The sequence below is a fragment of the Bicyclus anynana genome, chromosome 1, assembly GCF_947172395.1.
Source record: "Bicyclus anynana chromosome 1, ilBicAnyn1.1, whole genome shotgun sequence".
Taxonomy (NCBI): Eukaryota; Metazoa; Arthropoda; class Insecta; order Lepidoptera; family Nymphalidae; genus Bicyclus; species Bicyclus anynana.
Window position 1 is genome coordinate 17,467,275 of NC_069083.1, and position 22,268 is coordinate 17,489,542.

At 34.9% G+C, this 22,268-nt stretch overlaps 2 protein-coding genes across 4 annotated transcripts in view; one reads left to right on the top strand and one right to left on the bottom strand.

Moving 5' to 3' along the window:
- The window catches only part of LOC112054493 (calaxin), a 292,161-nt gene that overhangs the window by 223,694 nt on the left and 46,199 nt on the right, over nt 1-22,268 (top strand). The window lies entirely within an intron of this gene.
- LOC112054492 (uncharacterized) overlaps nt 1-22,268 on the bottom strand; it is an 83,114-nt gene that overhangs the window by 33,178 nt on the left and 27,668 nt on the right. For 2 of the 3 annotated variants that reach the window (XM_052891308.1, XM_024094287.2), the window contains exon 1: nt 20,523-20,726. The exons of the other annotated variant lie outside the window; for it this stretch is intronic. The gene's annotated coding sequence lies outside the window, so the exon portion shown is untranslated. Of the gene's footprint in view, nt 1-20,522; nt 20,727-22,268 lie in introns of those variants that run through there. 3 annotated transcript variants of the gene reach the window in all.

Here is a 22,268-nt window from a genome sequence, read left to right on the forward strand (position 1 = left end):
AATGTAGTAACGAATAAGATAAATAGAAAATGAGAAGTCGATTATACTAATTTAGATTCAAAGTTTAATATTTTTTAGTTTAATAGGAAATGATTTTTTTTTCTCTGAAAATATTTTCACTGAAAATATTTTCGTCTAAAGTAATCCTGTTTTCACACATTTTATTTTTCATTTATTTCATAATAGTTTTAACGCTGCTTGAAAGTTTGCCAAAGAAGGCTTCATTGAAAAACTTTTTCAACTTATCTTTTACCTCTTGATTAAAAAAAAAACATCTAATCTTGGATTGGATTCAAGTAAGACAATTAAAATGTCTCTTACAACGGAGTCATGTGAGTCACACTTGATTATATATTACCTCAGGCCCTCGATTGTCTTTGTCCTTAGACTGAGAGATATTTGATTTATGTTTATTTTGTGCTGAATCATGGTGATCACATGACGAGATATTTTGGGGAATCGCTCCATCGCACCGAGCTACAAATACCAGTATACCAGTACCTCGATGACTGACAGAAATGAACCTCCTCAGTACGGTACGGAAATTACCGCGACGTGTGATTGATGCATTGCGTTAACGCAATCATTATTTGGATGATGAATGTATTACACTTTCTAGCACTGGGAACTTAGGGGTTTTTTTTTTTATTCTTTACAAGTTAGCCCTGACTACAATCTCGAGATGAAAGCTGAAAGCGGATGAGATGCAAGCGGGCTAACTTTTTAGGAGGAGGATGAAAATCCACACCCCTTTCGGTTTCTACACGGCATCGTACGTCTTTTCCTGTGGGGTGGTAACTAGCCACGGCCGAAGCCTCCCACCAGCCAGACCTGGACAAATTAAGAAAATCTCAATCTGCCCAGCCGGGGATCGAACCCAGGCCCTCCGTCTTGTAAATCCACCGCGCATACCACTGCGCCACGGAGGCCGTCACGGAGGGTTCGTGATACTTTTGAATTTGTTTGTAAAGTTTTGTAATAAGTACCCTGCAAAGTCTCACAGATATGTGAAAACATATTTCATGATTTTAATAGCTAAATACGGCAGTAGTTATAAGCTGTGAATGTATATTGCGTATTTTAGTATGTAAATGTTTTACTGTTGTGCATTATTTAAATTCAAGAGTTTAAAACTAAAATCAGTATTGAACAAAAAGCGAAACCCATGACTGAGCTTGTGGGCTCCTCTCGGACCAATGCGTATGATTGCGTTTTAATTTCAAGTTCTCAGTTGTATTTAAAAAAACTTAAACTTTCAAAATAGCTTATAACCTAAGGATTAATAATTGCATTTAGAATTTGAAAATATTAACATTAAATTACTATTTGTAGACATAATAATAAATATACTTTAACAATCACATCACTATCTAGCCCCAAAGTAAACATACAGAGTAGCTTGTGTTATGGGTGCTAAGATAGTTGATATTATAATATTAATATACAATTATATACTACATATAAATACTTATATAATATATAAATACACACAGACACTGGAAAACACCCATGTTCATCACAGAAATATTTTCCAGTTGTGGGAATCGAACCCACGGCCGTGGATGCAGAAAGCAGGGTCACTACCCACTGCGCCACGCGGCCGTCATTTGTGGTACTTGAATTTGTTTTTTTAACTTGGATATTGTAGAATCACTATTATCTATACTGATTTTGATGATAGTAATCAGTAAATTGCAAATTTTGGTACATATACTATTTATACAGCAAAAATTCGAAAATTAATAAGGGTGAATCATTTTGAAAGATCCTAACACAACGTCATCCATCTCATACTCACAAAGGTTCGAGTATAATGTACACGCGCCATAGAAATCTCGCTCAGTCTCCACAAAAGCGAACGTTTTCCACGTCCTGTTTACAAAGCGTACAGTTACTCAAAGTCTAGACCGTAGACACGGCTTAGTAACACTATACATTGGGTATCGAGGTCTCGGGGGGCCGTTTAATCGGAGTGTAACCGATATGTAGTACAATGTCGTATGCCCGATGTTGCTACACTATTGCATGACACCATCACTGGTATAACAATATGGGCTAAGAGTCTGCCGTAGTCACACATACCTCTCTTCATGAAGGCGTTTGTCAGCCTATGCTCCTACCATAGGAGTTTAGTGGTGGTTTTGGAATGTAATCATAATAATAAAAAAAAACCACTAATAACACCAAAAATAAAAATTACAAAACAAATCAAGTGGAAAAACAAGCAACAAGTATGGTGTAACGGCGGCCTTATCTTCCAGGCAACTGTTAATCGTAAGTCGAATCGTTACTCGAATGTAAAGGTCTAGATCATCAACCGTTAAAGTATATAACGCATTTTTTTCGGTATATCGGTATAGGTGAAGTCATGCCGAAATTTGCCAGTCACTTAGCTTAGCGGCAAATTTTCAAAAAACTCCGTTGAAGATCAAAGTTTAAGGTTCTTCAACAAGAGGTTGACACGAAGCTAAAGGTCTAGCAACACTGGACACATGATTCCTTATAGTATGCCGTAGAAAATAGAAAAAATACCATTTACACTTGGTCAATAAAGACGTTCCATACCTATAGTCCTTTTTATGAAAGAAGACCCCGAAACGCAGCGTTAATATTTTAATGGCGCACATTGGCATTTGGTAATGGCAGTCTTACTGTCATTGGTGTAAGGCGCTCAATTTTAGTTCAGGTTTTAGCCGCGGGACTTCTTTCATGAAAAGGACTCTACCGATAATTGGTCTACCGTACTTAAATGCGCTGATAAACTTTTAAACTTCACACAATGAGGTAAGTCTGGCTTGCGCAGGCTCTGGTTAGAGCACTATTGCATGACAGCATCACCGGTATAACAATACTGAGCGGCACCAAGTTAGTATTGCGCATGCGAAAATTTCAATTAATCAAAATTGAACTTTATTACTGACACCGTAGAGGCAAGAGGTGGTATTATAGAATTAACTATAATACTTGTGATGAGAGCACAGAGCATAAAGCACATGAGCTGCGCTTGAGAGCCTCTGAAGACAACAGATTTGAACAAACAATAATTTAGTTAAGTATAGAGCGTTGGTGGAAGGAAATGAGACTATGTAAATTGTTTTTTTTTATTTAAAATAAGATAAAAGAAAAAAAAAGAAAGGATAAATAACAAAAAGATTAGGCACAGCCATGTAAAGACGCTTTTATTGCTGTAAAGTGCCAAGTTACTGAAAACATAAACAAAGTTTGACGACTGAACAAGCTTAGGGACAGAAGAACTGCTAAACTTTTATTAGAAATATGCAAAAAAACTTTTTGGACGATCGAGAGAGTATTTATTTTCTCAAATTTCACCAGATCTGATACTAATAACATAAGAGTAATTTAACACAGGCATACACTTACTATGAGTACCTACAACAAGTACAAAACAAAGTAAAATGTACAAACGAACAACCAGGGAATTCTAATTTAATTGTATTTTTATGTACATCATCATCATAATCATCATATCAGCCGATGGACGTCCACTGCAGGACATAGGTCTTTTGTAGGGACTTCCAAACATCACAATACTGAGCCACCTGCATCCAGCGAATTCCAGCGACTCGCCTGATGTCGTCAGTCCACCTGGTGGGGGGTCGGCCAACACTGCGCTTACTATAGTATGCGCATTATCATCTGAGTCGTCCGGTCATAAAAGTCAAAAAAGATAGGAATGTGCAGCGCGCCTACCTGCGCACCCTAATTATCGATAAACGGCTACCTGCGCACGTGCTAATGATGAGTCAATAATGATTTGGACGATTCTGATTGGTCGGTTTCTAATGTAATTGCATTGCGTATTTTTTTTGCTATAAATGTGTTTACTGCAATTAAATAAATACATTCATGTGTTACTCGTTGCGCACTATGGATACTAATATATAATAAATTTGGCAGAAGACGAAGATTCTGATGATGAAGACTCAGATGAAGATTAATTTTATTTAGTTAATAATTATATAATATGAAATATGTATTATATTAAATCAAATATTGTTAATTTTTTTAATTTTGTGAACAAGATACGATAATAAACTTTACTTATCGATAATATGTCTTTCATTGTTACACCCTTCACTAGACGGCTCCATAAGACCCATAAGTGCAAGCGAGATAGATATAGAGAAATGATTTATGGCCCTAAGACTCAGTTGTTAATGCTATTAGTATAGTGCGGGGTCGCCATTCCAGCACTTTGGGACCCCAACGTCCAACGGCTCTTCGAACTATGTGCCCCGCCCATCGCCACTTCAGCTGCGCAACTCGTTGAGCTATGTCGGTGACTTTGGTTCTTCTACGGATCTCCTCATTTCTGATTCGATCACGCAGAGATACTCCTAACATAGCTCGTATTTTTTTGTACACTTTCATATAATTTTCCAGTCAGTGTGAAGAGGCCGTTAAGCTGTCATTAGTGAGCAGTGTGCATGACAGATTAAGGCCGTGTATTGTGTGTCGCAGTGTGACGACGAAATTAGACAATTTCAGTATTTCTGTTACCAGCTTCCGGACGGTTAAGTGGCTCGGTATGTTTGTAAAAGTTCATCATCATCAGTATATTTAGCCTCCTTGGTAATAGGAGACGGGATACTGAACACTTTTCTACGAGTCAAACCATGACGTCTTCCTACAGTATATACTCGGTGGTAACAATGCGATCTTTTTTTATTCTTTACAAGTTAGCCCTTGACTACAATCTCACCTGATGATATATCTGGATGGATAATGCAATCTAAGGTGGAGCGGGCTAATTTTTTAGGAGTACCAACGATAATCCACACCCCTTTCGGTTTCTACATGTATCCGAATGCTAAATCGCTTGGCGGTACGTCTTTGCCGGTAAGAGCCTCATAAGAAGGCTCAAAGTCACACAGCGGGCGATGGAATGAGCTATTCTTAGAGTATATCTGCTGATGGAATCAGAAATGAGGAGATCCGCAGAAAAACCAAAGTCACGGAGTCGCAAAGCTGAAGTGGCAATATAGTTCAAAGAGCCGATAGCCATTAGGGTTCCAAGGTGGAATGGCGACATCAAGCGAGTCGCAGGGATTCGCTGGACGAAGGCGGCTCAGGATCGTGGTGTTTGTAAGTCCTTGCAAAAGGCCTATGTGCTATAGTGGACGTCCATCGGCTGATACGATAATGACGATGAATTAAATTAATCTGCATGTAGTATACGACAAAGATTACCTATCATTTTAAAATGCAATAGACAAATAAAGTTATACTCCACAAACGCTAGTTCCGCAAAAAACAATAAAACCTATATTGGCATCTAATGGAGCAGAGGCTGAGTGCTTCCGCGTTTCCACTGGAGCGAAAACGAAAAGAGCAGAGGCGTGCAGAAATAGATCACATTTATAACTACGGGCTGAGAATTTTTACCGAGAATTTCTTAGAAGGAAGAAAGTATAACATAATCCGATCTAGGTCTTAACCAGCTGGCCTATTAACTATTTTGGTCTTTATTATCAACATATTAAAATGAACAACAAAAGACAAAATATCATTTACCTACTGTGTGATATCCACCAGTAAGCACTGGATGACATTTTTCCATAGAATCTCAATTTCGTATAATATGTCAATTAGCAGCATCAAAGATAGTGAATAAATCTGCTCATAATTCGAAGATAGTTTAATCATTGGACTAAAGGGAAAGATATATTATGAGAGTTATTTATTAGATTAAATTGACAAATCATAATTGTTAAAAATACTATCTATAATTAATATTATAAAGAAGTTTGTGACGTTGTAGGAGAAATCTCTGGATCTACTAAACCGATTGTAAAATATTTTTTCCCAATAGACGTTACTTGTGAGTGACAAAGGTTATATTTTAATCCCGTATTCCCACGGGAAAGAGAACTACAAGGGTGAATCCGCGATGCGTGTACTAGATTTGAATAATTATTAAAAACCCTATTGGACAAGTAAAGGTCTATTCGAAAAAACATTTGCGGATTTTGAGTTCAAACTCAAAACGTCATCAATTTCCAATTATAAACTCTTTTGTCACCAAGTTTTAATTCAGTTATAAATCTCAAAAGAACAAAAGACACTCCGAATTGTTTCCCGTAGAAAATTGAAAACCTCGTTTCCGATCGCAACAAAAGAAAAGGGAGACCTTTTCGAGTTATTTTTACACTTCTTTTTATGACAAGTCCCATTGGGATGCCGCGTTATCTGAGGGCATGACAAATAAACGTGAAATGTAAGCGCGAATTTGTCTTTTTTTATTATATTGTTTAAAAATGAACAATAAATTGTTTTTCTTTTTTACTGTAATATTGATCACGAGAGTGTTTAACATTAACATATTCTGAATAAATTATATTGATCATTGAATTAATTTGGATTCGGCTCGAATTCGATTCGAACATTTATACTGGTAGCAAAACCTCAAGTTAGCGTACCATATATCACGTAATACTTAATAGTACCTACACACACGATGACAGGAACTCGTGAAGAAAGACAAATTTTGTTTGTAATAAGTATTCACGGAGAAAAATCACAATTCATATACACAAATGACAACTGTGATATCATATCAAAATGAAGACAATATAAAACATAACAAAGGTAATCGATACTTACAGTTTTGAATAGAAGCAAATACGACAAAAGAGCACAATTCAAATAAACAACATTTCTCTGTAGAAATAATTGCTATTTACATCACATTCACAATTAAGAGTTCATATAATAATGGAACCAATATTGAAGCAAGCTTTACAGATCCATACAAAGGGCTAGTTTTCGAAATTTGTTACTAAAGTAACATGAATACGAATCGAGTCAAGGTAAATAAGAACTTTTACAAGAGCACAATAGGCGACATTGACAAGTGACTGGAGACATCAGATAACCTTGGTATTAAATAATAAAAAAACAATTCTAGTAACCTGAAATATAAAGAAGAAATTGGATCGTATGATATTTGTGTAGCTGTTGAAATCATACAAGAGTTATTATTATTTCTTTATTTAAGACATCAATACAAAGTTTAATAATGTTAGTGTATTCAGATTATAATAATTTGTCTTAGATTCAGTGATTTAATTCATATTAGAGAAAGCTTACTAACTAATATAGCTACAAGGTAGATATATTAGTGATTAAATCATATATTTCAGTGTTTATGAATAAAAATAAAATGTATTGTATTTTTTATATACAAAATACATATGTATGGATGTAGTAAGAGTATATTGCTCCTTTTTATAAGTATATTCATTATTCAAATACAAATGGATTATAAAAAGCAGCATAATTACAATTCGTGCATTAAAACAATAATGTTATACTTAAATACCAGTCATGTTAACAAGAAGAAGTAAAGACAAATTTATTAATCTACAATCTACTTAATCCATTAATAATATTTGATCAAATAACAGTATAAATCAAACGAAACTAGAAAAAAAAAGTGTCAAAGAATCCGTTTAATAAATGGAAATAAATGAAAATGAATAAAATGAGTGCAAATTAGTACGATCAACATCACGCAATGGACTTAACTAAGGCGTACATTACACCGGAATAAATGTCTGTGTGTTAACAAACGCCAATGATGGTTAACGAACTTGTGACATTGCAGATGAGTAATGATTTGCTTAGTCAACTAATTTATGGTGTTGTAATTTGTTAAATAAAAAACGAAACTGATTTATACAGCAATGCTAATTGTAAATAGATACAGATTAGAATTGAAATATGAATTATGGAAGACTTTTTGAAACTCTTTTATTGAATTGGATAGGTTAGTTTGCTTGATGTTGTACAAAAAAAACTTAAGAAAGTAAGATGGTAAGAAAGATACCTTGGGTCGAAACTAAAAGAGTTTGTACCATATCATTAAAATTAAAGTACCTGCGACCTGCGTGCATCTTGAACGAAGACCAAGACAAGGAAATCAAAAATGACGTTACAAAAAAAAATCGGTTGTCTGTAAAGTCGGTTTACAGGCGATCAGTATTTTCTTATCTTCTGAAAATACTGACGGAACGGTCGCAATTTTTAAAAGAAAATATTAGTTTTTCTAAAATACTGTTTAATAATCTTCAAAGACCAGAATATACTTTATTTCTTGTAAAAAAAGTTGGCAACCCTAGAGCAAGGTAACGACGCATGACGTCATCTTTTTTCGAGTTTGCATCTGGCTTCATCGAATTACAAGACGTTGTCACGTCAAAAATTTAAATAGACACAACTTTTGGAAATAATCAACACAAATGAAAATCCAACAGTAAATTCCAAACGTTCTACAACAGGTTATAAAAGTGTAGATTATTCTAATGAATAACAAGTAGATTTGGTAGCAAGAAATAATGATTAATCTCCTAACGATCGTTTGAATCAGAGCTAGCGTGACGAACTACCAAATAGGCATTTTGATGTAAAAACAAAAAACGTTTGTGTGAGTGTTCGCATTCGCAGTCAATGTTTGGCGTCGGTTCAAAGCACTCGTTATTCGCGAGTCAACGACACTTGAAACCGCGTGCAATTATTTCGAGTGCACTAGAACTATGCTTAAATCGGGCAACTTGATGTTGCAATGTATGTTTTGATTGGCTAAAAGCGTAAAATTTCATGTTATTAATTTTTTTTTAAATAAATGTACATATTTGACACTGTTTCTAAAGTGGGGTTTTAAACGACTCTTACATTATGTGTACGTTGTGTAACAGTTACAAGGGATGAAGTTTGTATGGTTCACGTCGCCTATACATCTAATTTGGTCTTTATTATCAACCTATTAAAATAAATATCAAATCGACTGACAAATGTCATCTACCTACTGTATGATATCCACGAACGGTTGCCAGTATGCATCGGATGACATTAGTCACATAGAATCTCAATTCGTAATATGTCTATGTCAGTGAATTAGCCACATGTTCTTTAAGATTTAATGGAGAGCAGTAGCATTGTTTAACAAATTACAACGTTATTTAATTACCAAGATCAACATAGGTGGAGTTAACTAAATCTGACCTAGTCCACAAAGTAATGTCACATAACCTGTGGTGCTAACATGCGACCAACGATATAATCTCGTGAATAGAAATAGACTAATTTCAACCAATGGCGGCGCAACCGGAAATACCGCTATCTCGTTCATTGCGATCGTACGAAAGGGATGCGACTGGGACAAATCCGAAGCCGACGAAATTTTGTCTTTATTTCTCATCACTGGTCGCATGTTAGCACCACTGAAGCGTCTACAACGGTTACGATTGGCAAGAACGTCAGACTTGACGTGCACAAACTCATTAAAGGATCTCTTAAACGATCAAACCTTTCGTCAATTTGTGTTTGTCAAACAATTTTATTTTCTGCTTCTTTATTTTGAAAGCGTTTGTCAAACATTGAAAGAGTTAAGTTTGACAAGCAAATTTGTCAAACATGTTCGATAGTTAACGCTAGCCCTAACACCAATTTAGGTCTGCACTAGCCACTAACACACTAAAGTCTTTGCCATGTAGTCCCACTCGTAAGACTCCTCCTTAATTTACGAAGGTTTCAGAGATAGCGTAAAATCCATGATACTTGAACTGATGTACAATTAAAGTGAATGCACTACGAGTATCCTTTAATCGGCAAACTATCTGGAACATTGGAGTCAGCTTCACTCCAAAGGGGAATTAAAACTCTATACATAACGGCTTAAACTCAAGTTACGCTATAGTCTTTATAATTCAGTTCAACTAACGCTTAAAGTGTTTACTCGACTTCATTAAGATGATGTTGTATTCAGTATAATAATCCTTCAAAATCAAAATCAAAAATCATTTATTTCAAGTAGGCTCAGTTTACAAGCACTTTTGACACGTCAGTTGACTATTTGTAAAGATTCTACCACCGGTTCGGAAGGCAGGTTCTGCTGAGAAGATACCGGCAAGAAACTCAACAGTTGCTCTTTTGAAAAAGTCATACAGTATTAAAATTTACAATTAATAACAATTACTGTTTACATTTCTTATAGTTTTACTTTCTGTGTGAAGGTGGAAGCTGATCCAACGGCCTCCAAGCATCTTTATACCTTTTTGTTTATTCTCTTTAAAATATTATTACAGTACCTACAGCGCTTCGACGATAAGGCGTAAAATGGCTGCTAAGTAAGACATGGTTAACTTAGCCAAGGACAGAAACAGGTGGTTAGCTTTAGAGGAGATTCTCTCCATCCTACAATTAAAGAGCTTTTTGCGATTAAAATCAAACATGTAGTTCAAAAATCAAGTATCCCCTGGAACAAGATGCTAGCTAAAATCAGCGCTAAATGCTTATTCATGCAGCACAATACTGAGCTGGTACCTTTTTCAAGGTTGTGCCAAACATAGCAAAGTGATGTTTCATGCTTTCACTACTTGGGTTTTAGTCTTTACATGCTCACGTGGTTAAAGTCTGGGACACTTTAATTAGTGATGTAGCATAATTAAAAAAAAATTCTGATTTTCTTTAAAAAAGAAATTGTAATGCATAAACTAAAAAGCTTTTAAAAGCTGCAAAAGTTTTTTTTTATTTTTACAATATGAGAAAGGTCTGACTATCACAGACGCTCGTTCTACAACCTGCAATAGTTTTTTTTTATTAAAACACAGAAATGAAAGAGCATAGAAAAGAAAAGCTGGCATTGTTCGGTAGTGGGTCAAACACAAGAGTTCCATTGTTGTGTACATCTAATAGGCCGTGACATTAACTATTATAGAAAAAGCGTTCAATACGATAGACTACGCAGCACGACGTCGCTGCATTCTTTCTCTTGGATGTGATTTCTAAAAGCATATGCAAAGAGATATCCACAATAATAAGAATCTTTTTAAAAGAATATTTGACATATCTTTTAAATATGACCAATATTCCCGTTTCCCTCCAATAGGCTAGTTGACACATTTTTTAAACGGTCTTAAATTATTTAACAACGTTCTATTTGATTGAAAAAAAATATCATATTTTTTTGAGACATTAAAATTTTAATTTTTAAATATTTTTTTGACAATACGAGTCATAACGCTGTCAGCCATGATCGTCTATATTTTAATTGTTTCTAGACGTCACGTTAAGACATTCTTTACCAAACGGAACGTTTGACAAAAATATTAGTAAAAAACAGTTAAAATATAGACCATAATGTGCGGAAGCGTTTTAGCTCGTATTAACAAAAAAATATTTAAAAATTTGTTTTTTTATGTATTTGCGTCTCAAAAAAATGCTGATTTTTTTAAAAGAACGATAATGAACAATTTAAGGACATTTAAAAAAAATGTCACTTAGCCTATTATAGTATGTCGTACTAAGACAAAATTGAAAATGCAACAGTGCTCGAAAAAAAGCGTCGTGTTTTAAAAAAAGTTGTCCTGTGAACATAATACACTTGGAAATGCATTTGTTGTATTCATCGCTTTTTAACGTCCGTTAAAAAAACTCTCGTGCGAATGGCGGCTAATGGTCGTAATGGTTTGTGCCACTTGGGGCGCTGTTCAAGCGACTCACGTTGTCCGCTGACGGATGCAAATGTGATTAAGAAACGACTGCACACATTCGCCCGCTGTAAATAAGCTAATGCTATTACAGTCTAGACGTGATTAGAGCTAAAAGCCTTTAACAGTTATGTTAAATATTAATAAGATTTGTGGTGAAACTATTTTTAAACGTTTTGTCTTCAATAGTTGCACGGGTTACAGAGCCGGACTCAAATCCGCGAGCATAAGGGTTCAACCTCCCCCCTTCCAGTGGTGTGCAGTTCATAGAAACAATAAAAAAACTGCCTGTCTGGAGGACTTGTGGTATAATTTATATAATACTATTGAGTATTACTCAATATTATTATAGTCTAAATTAAAGAAGCAATAACACAGGCTACCGGCTCTAGCACGTACCTAAATGTTAACTACCTGTGTAAATACCTTTTTGATATAAGTATTTAGTAAGTAATTAGTGGTGGTATCTGATGGTAACAATATACGAGTAAATATCGAATCATAATAATAATATAATTATATTTTTTTAATAATTTACCTAGTCCCATATTTTGTCATTTCGGCGTGCAGGTTCAAACAAAAATTTCATTTGAATTTATCAAAACATTTAATGTAAACCACTGCTATAATACTTAAGTTAATATTATATCATTTATAAACCCATATTTTAAGCAAATAAATATCATTCATGCAAACTAAATACAGGTCAGTCAGTCAGTATGTAATGTTAAACTATTATTTCACTAACATTAAAACTAAAATTAATTTAACAGAAAATGTCAAGTAGAGCAGACGGCAAAATATCGAAAACTCTTGACCCATTTAAAAAAAAGAACTTCTCAGCCTAGTAACCGAAAGTAAATGATGCTAGTAGGTCGTATGTGAGATGTGCGATATATAAAGAAAAATCGGTGATTTATGTGCCCCGTGGCGCGCTCAGATTAGACGGAGTTACGAGCACACATCTCCTGAATTTGATATTAGAGCATATATTATAAACTAGCGGACGCCTGCGACTTCGTCTGCGTGAAACCCTACTACTACGCCTACCCCTACCCTACCCTACCCCTATCCTGCTACCCCTATGGTAGGGACCATGCAACGGCGACGTAAGCTTAAAAAATGGAGTAACTTCTCCCGTTTTCTCAACATTTCCCTTCACTGTTCTGCTCCTATTGACGGTAGCGTAATGAAAAGTATACTTTAACCTGCCCAGGAGTATGAAAAATAATTGTATCAAGTTTTGTTAAAATCCGTCGAGTAGTTTTTGTTTCTATAACGAACATACCACGCGACGGAAGCTTAAAAAATTGAGTAACTTCTCCCGTTTTCCCAACATTTCCCTTCACTGCTCTGCTCCTATTGATCGTAGCGTGATGAAAAGTATACTATAACCTGCCCAGGAGTATGAAGAACAATTGTGCCAAGTTTCGTTAAAATCCATCGAGTAGTTTTTGTTTCTATAACGAACATACCACGCGACGGAAGCTTAAAAAATTGAGTAACTTTTCCCATTTTTCTAACATTTCCCTTCACTGCTCTGCTCCTATTGATCCTAGCGTGATGAAAAGTACTATACTATACTATAACCTGCCCAGGAGTATGAAGAATAATTGTGCCAAGTTTCGTTAAAATCCGTAGAGTAGTTTTTGTTTCTATAAAGAACATACAGACAGACAGACAGACAGACAGCTTGCATTTTTGGCATCAGTATCGACCACTAATCACCCCCTGATAGTTATTTTGGAAATATATTTCATGTACAGAATTGACCTCTCTACAGATTTATTATAAGTATAGATATAGATAGCAGACTCCCGCGACTTTTCTCGCCGTAGAAAATCCTTAATCCAGCCCTGTCGCAAAATCCGTTCTTAGCGGATTCCATTTTTTCATAATATTTCGTGATGACCTTTTGCTTTTAATCTTTTTACTTGTGGAACTGCCTCGTTGGTTCAGTGGTTAACTGTGCGGCGTCGGATGCTGAGGTCCTGTGTTCAAGGTCGGGCTATGAAATATTGAAGTTTTTCTTTCATACACGTAATTGTCAGTTGCTCTTTCGACCCAACGCAACTATAAAGATAGCGATTATTCCGGTGGCCTTCTATTGGTTGACATTATTGGTCTATTTCTATTCGCGAACCGCTGGACTAACTAGACAGGCTATGTAGTTATAAACAAAAGCTATACAGTGCACAATTGTCTAGTTATAAACAAAATATACAGTGCACAATAATCTCCCCATAAAAGACGTTAAGAATCAATTCCCACACCGCACTTAGCAAACGTCTGCAATCAATTTGCATTCGTCGGTGAAAGAGGAAGGTAAAACAATTGTCCTGGTCGCTGGAAGGAAGTTACAATAACAGGATAATGTTCCGCCACTCGTTTTTGATGCGCCAATACATATATGAAACTGTTTGTCCTTTTGTACGTGTAAAATGTAAGATGCCTCTTTGCTCCTGCTTCCTTTCCTTTGTTACTCGAACTCAATACTTCGTGATAAGAAGCCAAACACGATTAGGATTGCATCAATGAGACAATTTTTTACACATTATCATCCATAGAGAACATTATCTCTATATTTATAAGCATTGATTAAGATTTAAACCTATTTTTTTCTAAGGAGAAGGAGGTTCAGTGGATCTACTTACTATTGTTTAAAGTCACTTTACTTTAACTATTAAAATTTTTTTAAAATTTAAATTTTAAATTTAAATTTATTTAAAATTTAATCCTAAATCCTAATCCATGTAAGTAAGGCGTCAGAGGAAGATGAAATTAATCGGTGAAGACATTCTAAATCTATACGAATATTATAAAGCTGAAAAGTTTGTTTTTTTGATTGAACGCGCTAATCTCAGAAACTACTGGTTCGATTTGAAAAAATCTTTCAGTGTTAGATAGCCCATTTATCGAGGGAGACTATAGGCTATATATTATTCTTATATTCCTACGGGAACGGGAACCACGCGGGTGAAACTGCGCGACGTCAGCTGGTATCTTATACACGACTAGGAATATGAAATTCCGATAATATTAATTATTTTGTTACCCGAATAAATTCGAATTATACATGGACGAGGTCGTGTGCAGATAGTAAGTATAATATTCGTTTATATGTATCAAGTAGGATACTTGCTCTGCAAATACCAGTTATTCCAGAGGGCAATGCCGTTTAGAGCGAACCACTTCCGTGATGCTGGCATTTAAGATATATAGGTACGTATAACTATATTAAAGACTACAACTATCAATATTATATACCAAAGAAAAAAGGAAAACAAAACAGTTTTTAACATTATAAAATACTAGCGGACGCCCGCGACTTCGTGCGCGTGGTATTCAGTTTTTCACAAATCCTGCAGGAACCATAAATTTTTCCGCGATAAAAGGTAGCCTATGTGTTAATCCGGGGTATTAACTATTATCATTTTAAATTTCAGCAAAATCGGTTCAGTAGTTGCGGTGTTAAAGAGACAACAAACATCCATACAAACTTTCACGTTTGAGATATTCGTAGGAAAGGATTGTAAAGCTTTTGTATATGTATACGAGTACCTATAGGAGCTTAATCATATGACATATTGGGTCATTAATCATAAGATATTACGAATACGCGAAACAGGAATAATGTGCGTAAGAATTAGAATGGCTGTCCTTGACATAATATAAACGAGCATAGTTCTTGGACAACCACAACACACGGAGTACAAACGGATGTCCGTGACTGTTCACATGATTCTTTATAAACTTCACATTTTATCTATATCTTAACATTTTATAGCTATCTATTTTGAATCTTTATTTAGAAAATATATAATTTGTATACTTATTAGCTCTACGGTTAAGAATTTAAGAAGCCGGCTCAACACAAAGGTGACCAAGGGTTTAGTTTAAGATAGGCTGTTTGGATTATTGTCATACCCATTCCTAACAGTCTTCACGACTAATTACAGCAGATTTTTTGGCTGGTGGGAGGCTTCGGCCGTGGCTAGTTACCACCCTACCGGCAAAGACGTATAGCCAAGCGATTTAGCGTTCCGGTACAATGCCGTGTAGAAACCGAAAGGGGTGTGGATTTTCATCCTCCTAACAAGTTAGTCCGCTTCCATCTTAGACTGCATCATCACTTACCAACAGGTGAGATTGTAGTCAAGGGTTAAATTGTAAAGAATAAAAAAAAAAGATTGTTTATAAACAATATGGCCAATATTGATAACAAAATGATATACATTATTTTCTCATTATGGTCCATTTTTGACCGGTGAGCGAATACTAGATATTACTAAGATATGCATTAATTTATATATCTTTGTAAAACATCCAGTTTTACGTTACAGCGACGATATATCAGGTAATAAAATATTGTCATCAACCCATATTCGGCTCATTGCTGAGCTCGAGTCTCCTCTCAGAATGAGAGGGGTTAGGCCAATAGTCCACCACGCTGGCCCAATGCGGATTGGCAGACTTCACACACGCAGAGAATTAAGATAATTCTCTGGTATGCAGGTTTCCTCACGATGTTTTCCTTCACCGATTGAGACACGTGATATTTTAATTTCTTAAAATGCACACAGCTGAAAAGTTGGAGGTGCATGCCCCGGACCGGATTCGAACCCATACACTCCGGAATCGGAGGCAGAAGTCATATCCACTGGGCTATCACGGCTTATTATAAAATATATCGTATCGTATCTTACTCCTCATCCTTTTCTACATAGATAGTAAATAACTATATATTGTTTACGTAAACATCAATTTTCTTCATCACTACAATATTATAAGTAAGTATATTAAAATGGATAATGAAAAGCCAAGATAGAGTCAAAAATAGTAAACAACCTTTAAAGCTACGACATTGTGACCGTTAAACCGGTTATTAGAGGTTGTTGAAAACAAACGCTTGAAAATATCCAATTATAATGTGCCTTTACCGTATAAAACAGGCTGATAAATGTTAAAGATGATGACCCTTTTTTGCACATTTAAATATTTTTGATAATCGATGATATTGCGATTACAGTTTCTCATACTTAAATCGGATCAGAAATAGTGCAGCCAAGCCTAAAAAACATTTGTGAAGAGATGTCATCTTGGGGTCTAAATAGTTAAATACCCATTACCCTGGACGAAGTCTTTTGATGAATATTCTTAGAGCAGCCTATACTATATGTGACACCTAACCGACTACATCTATACTCTATACTTATAATAAAACTGGTCGAATTCTATACATTTATTCGCAAAATTGAATTGAGATTTTACTTATACCATTTGTAACAACAAACGTTAGCGTGGCATAACGGACGACAGCGCCATCTAGAATCTATACTTATAATACGAATTCTGTTCATTTTGTACATTGAAGATATTTTGAAAATTTTTGTTGGGGCATTATATAATCGATACTAAAGCTAAAAATATTTTTTTTCGATTTTTTGTCTGTCTGTCTGTCTGTCCGTGTTTTTTTGTTATTCGGGGGAGAAGGTTATAGGATAATTTTTATTGCGAAAATAAAATGAGAAGGGGGTGAAAGTTTGTATGGAAAGTCCTTCATTTTTAGAGTTACAGTTTTAAATATTTGTTCATAAATCATAAAAAAATATGAAATATAATGTAATTCAAAAATTTTGAAAATTGGGTTGAATTTTAAATTTTTTTGTGGTGAAATACGGCTTGGAAGTTTACATTGATTTCCACGCGGACGAGGTCGCGGGCGTCCGCTAGTATTTAAAACAAAATTTTTATTTATAGAAATTATTTCTACAAAAAAAATGTAAGCGGAAGTGCGCGCACCCACAAAAGTCAACAAACAATTTTGTAACAGAACCTGACTCACCAAGTCACCACGCGTAGCACAAACCACATCCATTAAAACAAAGTTTTTACCTTTAGGTTGTGAATAATACAGCAGTGCTCTTTTCACGAGTCGCTGGAGGTATTCCTTTAGCGTCTATATTTTTCAATTATATTTTTAAAAGAATATTCATTAAATATACAGTGGTTGAACAATTAACATACTGTTAATATCCCTTTATAACTTAAAAGTGATAAAGGAATATTAACAGAGCACAAAATACGAATTAAATAAACTTTACAATGCATTTTTAAATGCCTTTACGAACATGCAAACCAAAAAACCGAGCAATAAAAAACAACAACAAACTGCAGGCCTATTCATTAATTTCAAGCGATTTAGCGTTCCGATACGATGTCGTGTAGAAACCGAAAGGGGTGTACATTTTCATCCTCCTCCTAACAAGTTAGCCTGCTTCCATCTTAGATTGCATCATCAATTACCATCAGGTGAGATTGTAGTCAAGGGCTAACTTGTAAAGAATAAAAAAAATCTTTGACGTAGGTATGTTACATGTACGAAACAAAGTTAAAGTACAAACATATGTCTAAGTTAGAGAATTGGCCGGCTAGCATGGTCTATTCGTTGACCATTATCATGTTTAGTGAACGGATGGAGTAAAAAAAAGTCCAACAACTTGTTGCACTTATAAATAACTTCCAAGGTCAAACATTACAAAACGACGCATTCAAAAGGTGCAAATATTAACCCAAAGACTGTGCAATGGTGTAAAAAGTAAAGAAACGATAAAAAGTCAATAATTCCGGAATAACTAGATAATAGCACAAGTTGTTTGAACATCATTACCTCGTTCGGTAGAAGCCATTGGCGTGTATTAAAGATGCATCAAGATAAACAATTGGCATTTATATTGACATTACATGGTTTTTTATCTTCGACGTTACATTGTTTTTTATCTGCACTTCATCACGTCTCACCGGATGATAAAACACGATATACAAGTTCAAGGTAGAATTTGTAACAGATGTAGAATGTAGAAGAACCAGAGAAGCATCAAAAAACATAATTTCAATCTATTTTTGTATTTCAAGCGATTTGGCTTCGATGGCTTTTAAGAATACATCATCATCATCAACTTTAGACTATTATCTGGTATTTTGGCGTCATCGTTATCAGCCGATGAAAGTAATACGATTTACTCGATAGGTATCCACATAACTAGAAAAGATAATAAAAATATTATAAAATTTTACCTACACTAATTTCTCAACATCGGAGGCTATTTCCTTTTGTACAATTTAAATTACTCCGTATACTTTTTGCAATATTTTTTTGTCCTGCAGACAGTATCCTGAGCATTTTGGAAAACTTGGAAGTCATTAGTTACGTGTCTGAGTAATCCGAACAGTCATGATCTTTTTTGTGCATCAACAAAAAAGGCTTTATAAAAACATTCAATTTTACGTAGGTAGCTGTGATTACGAAATACACCGCGTTGACAAGTCTTTTAAAGTAAGAAGGGTTAGATTTTTTGTGCCTTTGCATTGTGAACGAAGTCAAGGCCTTTTTGATCCTTTCCTTTTTTTCTGTTAACGTAAAGTCGGATAGGGTCTGTTGCTAAACGAGCATATTTGAATAAGAAAGGGTTAGGTCTGTTTCAATAAGTTTTTATTATCTTTTGCGCAACTTAAGTCGGTAAATAACTAACTATTCAGATAGTACAATGCATAGTTTATATTTAATAGTTTTACAAATGGCATATTTACCGTTCGAATGTTTTAATCGATGCTATACAGTGTTCCGGGAAACAAACGAGTGAATGATTAAAATATTTAACTGGCTATAGAACAACATAAATATATTTGCAGTATTGATAGTTGATAGTAGGATTAGACAGAATTATGATCTCTGTTATATCGTCATAGATAACTGTTACCTACTTCGTCGTCGAGTTTATCACACACACATTTGTTACCACCTTCTCAAATAAATCTCGTTCCCCTGGGAATATCAGCATAAATTAGGCTTATGTGCTATTCCTATCTTTGTGCCAAATTTTATCCAAATTAGTTTTACCATTCTGGAGATGTAATGGTGTAACTAACTCGGTTTTTTCTTTATTTTATAGACAGATGAGCAATGGTCTTGGAAAGGGTTTTCCGATCGACATAACAGCGAATCGTAAATCTGACGTCATATTTAGTAAGAATTAGTTTTAATAGGAAATGCATTGCCTGTTTCTATGTTTAAAGCTTAATTGCACAAATAGACTAGGATAATGCGATACTTAATACCTACAGATATTTCTTGCTCGTTTTATTCAGTTTTGTATTTATATAAATAAATTTTCATGATTAATATACTTCAAGATTTCTTCAAATTGGCTCATTTACTTAAAAACAATAAACGAAAACATAGGCGTCGAATTAAGAACCTCCTTTTTTTTGAAGTCGGTTAAAATAGAAATTTTTCCCATACAAGCACTTAAAACATTCGTTTCACATAAAAATAAAGATTATTGTGCGAAATACGAAATCTAAGATACCTATTCCGCCTACACAACAACTTCCTGACATGGTCAGCTCGTTATTACTGAAAGTAAATTATTAATTAATGTAAATTTTCAAATTACAATAATTATAATGGAACCTTTTTCGGCACTGTTGGAGTCTTTCGGTCAGTTTAGCTCGGATGAATTTTGGGATGAATATGCTTGGTGATGGTGACTTCGGCCTATTAGTGTTATAAAAAACTGGCTAAAACTTTTTCGCTTGACGGTATGATTCCTCGTAGTATTGGTACCTACTCTTAAAATCAACTTGAAGCTCTCCCAAGTTCTAAGTCCGCCACCATTTTCGCCTGCATTGTCACTACTTAAGGTGAAAATCAGTTAAGAGTTAATTTGTTGTCGAATGAAAAAAATCTTAATAATAGATCAAAAATGACAGCTTCAACATTTTGAAACGCAACTTCAAGTCAACGGAAGCTAATAATGCGCGTAAGTTCAGTAACATACGTGTTTATCACGTATGTTACTGAACTTACGCGAACTTTAAGGTTAAGGTGCTCTATGAGCTATCGTTTTCCAGAAAATACGTGGTAGGCGACGATTGTTTGTAGACAGCGCCGACATTTGCGCTTAAAACGCCAGTTCCCACAGGTAAATCAAATAATCTAAACGAGCATACCTTGAATAATATCAACAACCTCCAGCCAGCAAACGGTGTATCAACAAATCACAGTCCAACCAAACGCGTAATATCACACACAAATGTTTATGTCACGGTTTTTAACTTAATTCATAACAATCCATCGATGGAGGATATTTTGTGATTGGTAAATACACGTCCGTTCTCTCACCGCACCAAACCGCGACTGGTTGAGTCTCAGAATCGGAATGGCCGCGTCGAATGCTTTGCAGGTTTGCTTTCATCAATGAGCGAGGACCAACATGTTTTCATTTACACTTTCATTGCTCAGCAGCAACAGTTAGGAACATATTGTCTTGTTATCATTTGATTTCATACAGGAACACTCTTGAGATATCAACTAATACTCCTACATCAGTAAAATAACTGCGATACACGATTACGCTTTATAACCAGTAACGGTTTTGTTTTTGGGACTTGGTTACTGGTATCGCATCTAAAAAGGAATAAGGGTACCATCTAATAGGATCACTTTACTGTCAAACTGTCTGTCTGGTTGTCAAGATCCACTTGCTCAGCAGGCCGTAGAGGCACAGTAGATATAACAAGCAGTATAGTAACTCGGCCGTATTTTTGAAATAAATACCTACAGCCGCGCGGCACGTAAACATGTGATAGGGCTGCCCGCCTGCAGCATTTTAATTACATTTGCCAACTTTGTGTTTCCATTTAAATTTGTGATTGTAAATATACCTTTTTTTAAATAAACAAATAAAATACTTTGCTATTACTTAATTCCTATTTTACTACAATTTATTGTAGTAAAATAGGAAGTGATCAATAAAATGCGTATTGTTTTTGATTGGTAGATTTAAATAAGGCTGATACTAATCAATGTTCTTGAACGACCTTCATATATTTATTTTGGTGATGCCATCTAGGTATTACCACCACACTAGGTGACCAAATAATAAAAAACCGGTCAAATTTCGTGTCGGGCCACGCGCAGTGTAGGGTTCAGTAGATTATGTTAGCACTTTAATCCCTTATGTAATGCACAAAAATACCGATAACGATACTCCACACCATATGTAGAATAAACGATAAAAAATTGATCCTGACTTGGCATGTAGGGAAGGAATCACAAAAAAAAAATTGAGATTGACCAGGTTCGCTAGTTTACTAAAAAAATCTGGATAGGTATATTAATATCAGCCGGCTCTTTACTCTTTTTATTCAAATACATTAAAGTATGAGCAACACAATAATGTTGTTAAATTCAAACAACTTCTTTACTTAACTTCTTTATTACATTAAAATACAGGTATACAAAACATACATGTCATAAGATTTAAATCTATGTATTACATAATAATCAAAGAAAACAACCTAAATGAAGAAGTTAATAAATAATTATTTAATAATATTATATTACCGTTTTCATTATTTACCTATTTACACAAATTTATTATTTAAGCATTTATTTACATAATTTTTTAAATTATGACTTATGAATACAAAATATTAATCAAACTTTATAAAAATAATAGCCCACCAGTAGCGAGGCTTTTTTTCCTAGTCGTCATAATTAAAAAATCCAATACACCGTGCGTTCGTCACCGCGGCACAGTCGCGACTGTGTTCACCCCACGATCACCCCACGTTCGAGGTGCGTAGGTATAGCTCGCGTTTCGACCTCTAGTATGAAGTCCAACTACTGGTTATACTGTGGTAGAGGTGTCAATTTGAAATTGATATCAAATATTAGGTCATCTTTGAATGTAG